This window comes from Phalangium opilio, unplaced genomic scaffold (genome assembly GCF_054372755.1).
Source record: "Phalangium opilio isolate 3A_F unplaced genomic scaffold, DU_Popi_V2 ptg000101l_1, whole genome shotgun sequence".
Lineage (NCBI taxonomy): Eukaryota > Metazoa > Arthropoda > Arachnida > Opiliones > Phalangiidae > Phalangium > Phalangium opilio.
Genome location: NW_028324204.1, coordinates 9,918,435 through 9,928,068, shown reverse-complemented (window position 1 = coordinate 9,928,068; position 9,634 = coordinate 9,918,435). Strand labels below are relative to the sequence as shown.

General features: G+C 47.7%; 1 non-coding gene across 1 annotated transcript; it reads right to left on the bottom strand.

Annotated features, from left to right (window-relative positions):
- Positions 1–5,480: 5,480 nt before the first annotated feature.
- Positions 5,481–5,553, bottom strand: TRNAY-GUA (transfer RNA tyrosine (anticodon GUA)). The gene has a single exon. It is a non-coding gene; the product is annotated as a tRNA-Tyr (tRNA).
- Between the last annotated feature and the right edge of the window lie 4,081 nt (positions 5,554–9,634).

Below are 9,634 nucleotides of genomic sequence, written 5' to 3'. Positions count from 1 at the left end.
TTTTTACGCTACATCTGAGACCCCACAACACCTCTCCCGGGTGGGCTCGAACCTTCAACCTTTCGATTAACAGCTGAACGCGCTAATCATTGCGCCACGGAAGCCCAAAAATTAAATGTTCGTCAGGTGTTGTGGAAAAAACTTTGACTTTTTACGTTACATCTGAGACCTCACAACACCGCTCCCGGATGGGCTCGAACCACCAACCTATTGGTTAACAGCCCAACGCGCTAACCATTGCGCCACGGAAGCCCAAAAATTAAATGGTCTTCAGGTATTGTGGAAAAACCTTGACTTTTTACGTCACATCAGAGACGTCACAACATCGCTCCCGGATGCGCTCGAACCACCAACCTATCGGTTAACAGCCGAACGCGCTAACCATTGAGCCACGGAAGCTCAGAAATTAAATGGTTGTCACGTATTGTGGAAAAGTTTTGACTTTTTACGCAACATCTGAGACCCCACAACACCTCTCCCGGGTGGGCTCGAACCTTCAACCTTTCGATTAACAGCTGTACGCGCTAATCATTGCGCCACGGAAGCCCAAAAATTAAATGTTCGTCAGGTGTTGTGGAAAAAACTTTGACTTTTTACGTTACATCTGAGACCTCACAACACCGCTCCCGGATGGGCTCGAACCACCAACCTATTGGTTAACAGCCCAACGCGCTAACCATTGCGCCACGGAAGCCCAAAAATTAAATGGTCTTCAGGTATTGTGGAAAAACCTTGACTTTTTACGTCACATCAGAGACGTCACAACATCGCTCCCGGATGGGCTCGAACCACCAACCTATCGGTTAACAGCCGAACGCGCTAACCATTGAGCCACGGAAGCTCAGAAATTAAATGGTTGTCACGTATTGTGGAAAAGTTTTGACTTTTTACGCAACATCTGAGACCCCACAACACCTCTCCCGGGTGGGATCGAACCTTCAACCTTTCGATTAACAGCTGTACGCGCTAATCATTGCGCCACGGAAGCCCAAAAATTAAATGTTCGTCAGGTGTTGTGGAAAAACTCTGACATTTTACGATACATCTGAGACCTCACAACACCGCTCCCAGATGGGCTCGAACCAACAACCTATTGGTTAACAGCCGAACGAGCTAACCATTGAGTCACGGAAGCTCAGAAATTAAATGGTTGTCACGTATTGTGGAAAAGTTTTGACTTTTTACGCTACATCTGAGACCCCACAACACCTCTCCCGGGTGGGCTCGAACCTTCAACCTTTCGATTAACAGCTGAACGCGCTAATCATTGCGCCACGGAAGCTCAAAAATTAAATGTTCGTCAGGTATTGTGGAAAAACTCTGACATTTTACGTTACATCTGAGACCTCACAACACCGCTCCCGGAGGGGCTCGAACCACCAACCTATCGGTTAACAGCCGAACGCGCTAACCATTGCGCCACGGAAGCCCAAAAATTAAATGGTCGTCAGGTGTTGTGGAAAAAACCTTGACTTTTTACGTCACATCTGAGACGTCACAACACCGCTCCCGGATGGGCTCGAACCACCAACCTATTGGTTAACAGCCGAACGCGCTAACCATTGAGCCACGGAAGCCCAAAAGCTAAATGCTCGTCAGGTATTGTGTAAAAACCTTGACTTTTTACGTCACATCTGAGACCTCACAACACCTTTCCCGGATGGGCTCGAACCACCAACCTATTGGTTAACAGCCGAACGCGCTAACCATTGAGCCACGGAAGCTCAGAAATTAAATGGTTGTCACGTATTGTGGAAAAGTTTTGACTTTTTACGCTACATCTGAGACCCCACAACACCTCTCCCGGGTGGGCTCGAACCTTCAACCTTTCGATTAACAGCTGAACGCGCTAATCATTGCGCCACGGAAGCCCAAAAATTAAATGTTCGTCAGGTGTTGTGGAAAAAACTTTGACTTTTTACGTTACATCTGAGACCTCACAACACCGCTCCCGGATGGGCTCGAACCACCAACCTATTGGTTAACAGCCCAACGCGCTAACCATTGCGCCACGGAAGCCCAAAAATTAAATGGTCTTCAGGTATTGTGGAAAAACCTTGACTTTTTACGTCACATCAGAGACGTCACAACATCGCTCCCGGATGCGCTCGAACCACCAACCTATCGGTTAACAGCCGAACGCGCTAACCATTGAGCCACGGAAGCTCAGAAATTAAATGGTTGTCACGTATTGTGGAAAAGTTTTGACTTTTTACGCAACATCTGAGACCCCACAACACCTCTCCCGGGTGGGCTCGAACCTTCAACCTTTCGATTAACAGCTGTACGCGCTAATCATTGCGCCACGGAAGCCCAAAAATTAAATGTTCGTCAGGTGTTGTGGAAAAAACTTTGACTTTTTACGTTACATCTGAGACCTCACAACACCGCTCCCGGATGGGCTCGAACCACCAACCTATTGGTTAACAGCCCAACGCGCTAACCATTGCGCCACGGAAGCCCAAAAATTAAATGGTCTTCAGGTATTGTGGAAAAACCTTGACTTTTTACGTCACATCAGAGACGTCACAACATCGCTCCCGGATGGGCTCGAACCACCAACCTATCGGTTAACAGCCGAACGCGCTAACCATTGAGCCACGGAAGCTCAGAAATTAAATGGTTGTCACGTATTGTGGAAAAGTTTTGACTTTTTACGCAACATCTGAGACCCCACAACACCTCTCCCGGGTGGGCTCGAACCTTCAACCTTTCGATTAACAGCTGTACGCGCTAATCATTGCGCCACGGAAGCCCAAAAATTAAATGTTCGTCAGGTGTTGTGGAAAAACTCTGACATTTTACGATACATCTGAGACCTCACAACACCGCTCCCAGATGGGCTCGAACCAACAACCTATTGGTTAACAGCCGAACGAGCTAACCATTGAGCCACGGAAGCTCAGAAATTAAATGGTTGTCACGTATTGTGGAAAAGTTTTGACTTTTTACGCTACATCTGAGACCCCACAACACCTCTCCCGGGTGGGCTCGAACCTTCAACCTTTCGATTAACAGCTGAACGCGCTAATCATTGCGCCACGGAAGCTCAAAAATTAAATGTTCGTCAGGTATTGTGGAAAAACTCTGACATTTTACGTTACATCTGAGACCTCACAACACCGCTCCCGGAGGGGCTCGAACCACCAACCTATTGGTTAACAGCCGAACGCGCTAACCATTGCGCCACGGAAGCCCAAAAATTAAATGGTCGTCAGGTGTTGTGGAAAAAACCTTGACTTTTTACGTCACATCTGAGACGTCACAACACCGCTCCCGGATGGGCTCGAACCACCAACCTATTGGTTAACAGCCGAACGCGCTAACCATTGAGCCACGGAAGCCCAAAAGTTAAATGCTCGTCAGGTATTGTGTAAAAACCTTGACTTTTTACGTCACATCTGAGACCTCACAACACCTTTCCCGGATGGGCTCGAACCACCAACCTATTGGTTAACAGCCGAACGCGCTAACCATTGAGCCACGGAAGCTCAGAAATTAAATGGTTGTCACGTATTGTGGAAAAGTTTTGACTTTTTACGCTACATCTGAGACCCCACAACACCTCTCCCGGGTGGGCTCGAACCTTCAACCTTTCGATTAACAGCTGAACGCGCTAATCATTGCGCCACGGAAGCCCAAAAATTAAATGTTCGTCAGGTGTTGTGGAAAAAACTTTGACTTTTTACGTTACATCTGAGACCTCACAACACCGCTCCCGGATGGGCTCGAACCACCAACCTATTGGTTAACAGCCCAACGCGCTAACCATTGCGCCACGGAAGCCCAAAAATTAAATGGTCTTCAGGTATTGTGGAAAAACCTTGACTTTTTACGTCACATCAGAGACGTCACAACATCGCTCCCGGATGGGCTCGAACCACCAACCTATCGGTTAACAGCCGAACGCGCTAACCATTGAGCCACGGAAGCTCAGAAATTAAATGGTTGTCACGTATTGTGGAAAAGTTTTGACTTTTTACGCAACATCTGAGACCCCACAACACCTCTCCCGGGTGGGCTCGAACCTTCAACCTTTCGATTAACAGCTGTACGCGCTAATCATTGCGCCACGGAAGCCCAAAAATTAAATGTTCGTCAGGTGTTGTGGAAAAAACTTTGACTTTTTACGTTACATCTGAGACCTCACAACACCGCTCCCGGATGGGCTCGAACCACCAACCTATTGGTTAACAGCCCAACGCGCTAACCATTGCGCCACGGAAGCCCAAAAATTAAATGGTCTTCAGGTATTGTGGAAAAACCTTGACTTTTTACGTCACATCAGAGACGTCACAACATCGCTCCCGGATGGGCTCGAACCACCAACCTATCGGTTAACAGCCGAACGCGCTAACCATTGAGCCACGGAAGCTCAGAAATTAAATGGTTGTCACGTATTGTGGAAAAGTTTTGACTTTTTACGCAACATCTGAGACCCCACAACACCTCTCCCGGGTGGGCTCGAACCTTCAACCTTTCGATTAACAGCTGTACGCGCTAATCATTGCGCCACGGAAGCCCAAAAATTAAATGTTCGTCAGGTGTTGTGGAAAAACTCTGACATTTTACGATACATCTGAGACCTCACAACACCGCTCCCAGATGGGCTCGAACCAACAACCTATTGGTTAACAGCCGAACGAGCTAACCATTGAGCCACGGAAGCTCAGAAATTAAATGGTTGTCACGTATTGTGGAAAAGTTTTGACTTTTTACGCTACATCTGAGACCCCACAACACCTCTCCCGGGTGGGCTCGAACCTTCAACCTTTCGATTAACAGCTGAACGCGCTAATCATTGCGCCACGGAAGCTCAAAAATTAAATGTTCGTCAGGTATTGTGGAAAAACTCTGACATTTTACGTTACATCTGAGACCTCACAACACCGCTCCCGGAGGGGCTCGAACCACCAACCTATTGGTTAACAGCCGAACGCGCTAACCATTGCGCCACGGAAGCCCAAAAATTAAATGGTCGTCAGGTGTTGTGGAAAAAACCTTGACTTTTTACGGCACATCTGAGACGTCACAACACCGCTCCCGGATGGGCTCGAACCACCAACCTATTGGTTAACAGCCGAACGCGCTAACCATTGAGCCACGGAAGCCCAAAAGTTAAATGCTCGTCAGGTATTGTGTAAAAACCTTGACTTTTTACGTCACATCTGAGACCTCACAACACCTTTCCCGGATGGGCTCGAACCACCAACCTTTCGATAAACAGCTGAACGCGCTAATCATTGCGCCACGGAAGCCCAAAAATTAAATGTTCGTCAGGTGTTGTGGAAAAAACTTTGACTTTTTACGTTACATCTGAGACCTCACAACACCGCTCCCGGATGGGCTCGAACCACCAACCTATTGGTTAACAGCCCAACGCGCTAACCATTGCGCCACGGAAGCCCAAAAATTAAATGGTCTTCAGGTATTGTGGAAAAACCTTGACTTTTTACGTCACATCAGAGACGTCACAACATCGCTCCCGGATGGGCTCGAACCACCAACCTATCGGTTTACAGCCGAACGCACTAACCATTGAGCCACGGAAGCTCAGAAATTAAATGGTTGTCACGTATTGTGGAAAAGTTTTGACTTTTTACGCAACATCTGAGACCCCACAACACCTCTCCCGGGTGGGCTCGAACCTTCAACCTTTCGATTAACAGCTGTACGCGCTAATCATTGCGCCACGGAAGCCCAAAAATTAAATGTTCGTCAGGTGTTGTGGAAAAAACTTTGACTTTTTACGTTACATCTGAGACCTCACAACACCGCTCCCGGATGGGCTCGAACCACCAACCTATTGGTTAACAGCCCAACGCGCTAACCATTGCGCCACGGAAGCCCAAAAATTAAATGGTCTTCAGGTATTGTGGAAAAACCTTGACTTTTTACGTCACATCAGAGACGTCACAACATCGCTCCCGGATGGGCTCGAACCACCAACCTATCGGTTAACAGCCGAACGCGCTAACCATTGAGCCACGGAAGCTCAGAAATTAAATGGTTGTCACGTATTGTGGAAAAGTTTTGACTTTTTACGCAACATCTGAGACCCCACAACACCTCTCCCGGGTGGGCTCGAACCTTCAACCTTTCGATTAACAGCTGTACGCGCTAATCATTGCGCCACGGAAGCCCAAAAATTAAATGTTCGTCAGGTGTTGTGGAAAAACTCTGACATTTTACGATACATCTGAGACCTCACAACACCGCTCCCAGATGGGCTCGAACCAACAACCTATTGGTTAACAGCCGAACGAGCTAACCATTGAGCCACGGAAGCTCAGAAATTAAATGGTTGTCACGTATTGTGGAAAAGTTTTGACTTTTTACGCTACATCTGAGACCCCACAACACCTCTCCCGGGTGGGCTCGAACCTTCAACCTTTCGATTAACAGCTGAACGCGCTAATCATTGCGCCACGGAAGCTCAAAAATTAAATGTTCGTCAGGTATTGTGGAAAAACTCTGACATTTTACGTTACATCTGAGACCTCACAACACCGCTCCCGGAGGGGCTCGAACCACCAACCTATTGGTTAACAGCCGAACGCGCTAACCATTGCGCCACGGAAGCCCAAAAATTAAATGGTCGTCAGGTGTTGTGGAAAAAACCTTGACTTTTTACGTCACATCTGAGACGTCACAACACCGCTCCCGGATGGGCTCGAACCACCAACCTATTGGTTAACAGCCGAACGCGCTAACCATTGAGCCACGGAAGCCCAAAAGTTAAATGCTCGTCAGGTATTGTGTAAAAACCTTGACTTTTTACGTCACATCTGAGACCTCACAACACCTTTCCCGGATGGGCTCGAACCACCAACCTATTGGTTAACAGCCGAACGCGCTAACCATTGAGCCACGGAAGCTCAGAAATTAAATGGTTGTCACGTATTGTGGAAAAGTTTTGACTTTTTACGCTACATCTGAGACCCCACAACACCTCTCCCGGGTGGGCTCGAACCTTCAACCTTTCGATTAACAGCTGAACGCGCTAATCATTGCGCCACGGAAGCCCAAAAATTAAATGTTCGTCAGGTGTTGTGGAAAAAACTTTGACTTTTTACGTTACATCTGAGACCTCACAACACCGCTCCCGGATGGGCTCGAACCACCAACCTATTGGTTAACAGCCCAACGCGCTAACCATTGCGCCACGGAAGCCCAAAAATTAAATGGTCTTCAGGTATTGTGGAAAAACCTTGACTTTTTACGTCACATCAGAGACGTCACAACATCGCTCCCGGATGGGCTCGAACCACCAACCTATCGGTTAACAGCCGAACGCGCTAACCATTGAGCCACGGAAGCTCAGAAATTAAATGGTTGTCACGTATTGTGGAAAAGTTTTGACTTTTTACGCAACATCTGAGACCCCACAACACCTCTCCCGGGTGGGCTCGAACCTTCAACCTTTCGATTAACAGCTGTACGCGCTAATCATTGCGCCACGGAAGCCCAAAAATTAAATGTTCGTCAGGTGTTGTGGAAAAAACTTTGACTTTTTACGTTACATCTGAGACCTCACAACACCGCTCCCGGATGGGCTCGAACCACCAACCTATTGGTTAACAGCCCAACGCGCTAACCATTGCGCCACGGAAGCCCAAAAATTAAATGGTCTTCAGGTATTGTGGAAAAACCTTGACTTTTTACGTCACATCAGAGACGTCACAACATCGCTCCCGGATGGGCTCGAACCACCAACCTATCGGTTAACAGCCGAACGCGCTAACCATTGAGCCACGGAAGCTCAGAAATTAAATGGTTGTCACGTATTGTGGAAAAGTTTTGACTTTTTACGCAACATCTGAGACCCCACAACACCTCTCCCGGGTGGGCTCGAACCTTCAACCTTTCGATTAACAGCTGTACGCGCTAATCATTGCGCCACGGAAGCCCAAAAATTAAATGTTCGTCAGGTGTTGTGGAAAAACTCTGACATTTTACGATACATCTGAGACCTCACAACACCGCTCCCAGATGGGCTCGAACCAACAACCTATTGGTTAACAGCCGAACGAGCTAACCATTGAGCCACGGAAGCTCAGAAATTAAATGGTTGTCACGTATTGTGGAAAAGTTTTGACTTTTTACGCTACATCTGAGACCCCACAACACCTCTCCCGGGTGGGCTCGAACCTTCAACCTTTCGATTAACAGCTGAACGCGCTAATCATTGCGCCACGGAAGCTCAAAAATTAAATGGTCGTCAGGTGTTGTGGAAAAAACCTTGACTTTTTACGTCACATCTGAGACGTCACAACACCGCTCCCGGATGGGCTCGAACCACCAACCTATTGGTTAACAGCCGAACGCGCTAACCATTGAGCCACGGAAGCCCAAAAGTTAAATGCTCGTCAGGTATTGTGTAAAAACCTTGACTTTTTACGTCACATCTGAGACCTCACAACACCTTTCCCGGATGGGCTCGAACCACCAACCTATTGGTTAACAGCCGAACGCGCTAACCATTGAGCCACGGAAGCTCAGAAATTAAATGGTTGTCACGTATTGTGGAAAAGTTTTGACTTTTTACGCTACATCTGAGACCCCACAACACCTCTCCCGGGTGGGCTCGAACCTTCAACCTTTCGATTAACAGCTGTACGCGCTAATCATTGCGCCACGGAAGCCCAAAAATTAAATGTTCGTCAGGTGTTGTGGAAAAAACTTTGACTTTTTACGTTACATCTGAGACCTCACAACACCGCTCCCGGATGGGCTCGAACCACCAACCTATTGGTTAACAGCCCAACGCGCTAACCATTGCGCCACGGAAGCCCAGAAATTAAATGGTCTTCAGGTATTGTGGAAAAACCTTGACTTTTTACGTCACATCAGAGACGTCACAACATCGCTCCCGGATGGGCTCGAACCACCAACCTATCGGTTAACAGCCGAACGCGCTAACCATTGAGCCACGGAAGCTCAGAAATTAAATGGTTGTCACGTATTGTGGAAAAGTTTTGACTTTTTACGCAACATCTGAGACCCCACAACACCTCTCCCGGGTGGGCTCGAACCTTCAACCTTTCGATTAACAGCTGTACGCGCTAATCATTGCGCCACGGAAGCCCAAAAATTAAATGTTCGTCAGGTGTTGTGGAAAAACTCTGACATTTTACGATACATCTGAGACCTCACAACACCGCTCCCGGAGGGGCTCGAACCACCAACCTATTGGTTAACAGCCGAACGCGCTAACCTTTGCGCCACGGAAGCCCAAAAATTAAATGGTCGTCAGGTGTTGTGGAAAAAACCTTGACTTTTTACGTCACATCTGAGACGTCACAACACCGCTCCCGGATGGGCTCGAACCACCAACCTATTGGTTAACAGCCGAACGCGCTAACCATTGAGCCACGGAAGCCCAAAAGTTAAATGCTCGTCAGGTATTGTGTAAAAACCTTGACTTTTTACGTCACATCTGAGACCTCACAACACCTTTCCCGGATGGGCTCGAACCACCAACCTATTGGTTAACAGCCGAACGCGCTAACCATTGAGCCACGGAAGCTCAGAAATTAAATGGTTGTCACGTATTGTGGAAAAGTTTTGACTTTTTACGCAACATCTGAGACCCCACAACACCTCTCCCGGGTGGGCTCGAACCTTCAACCTT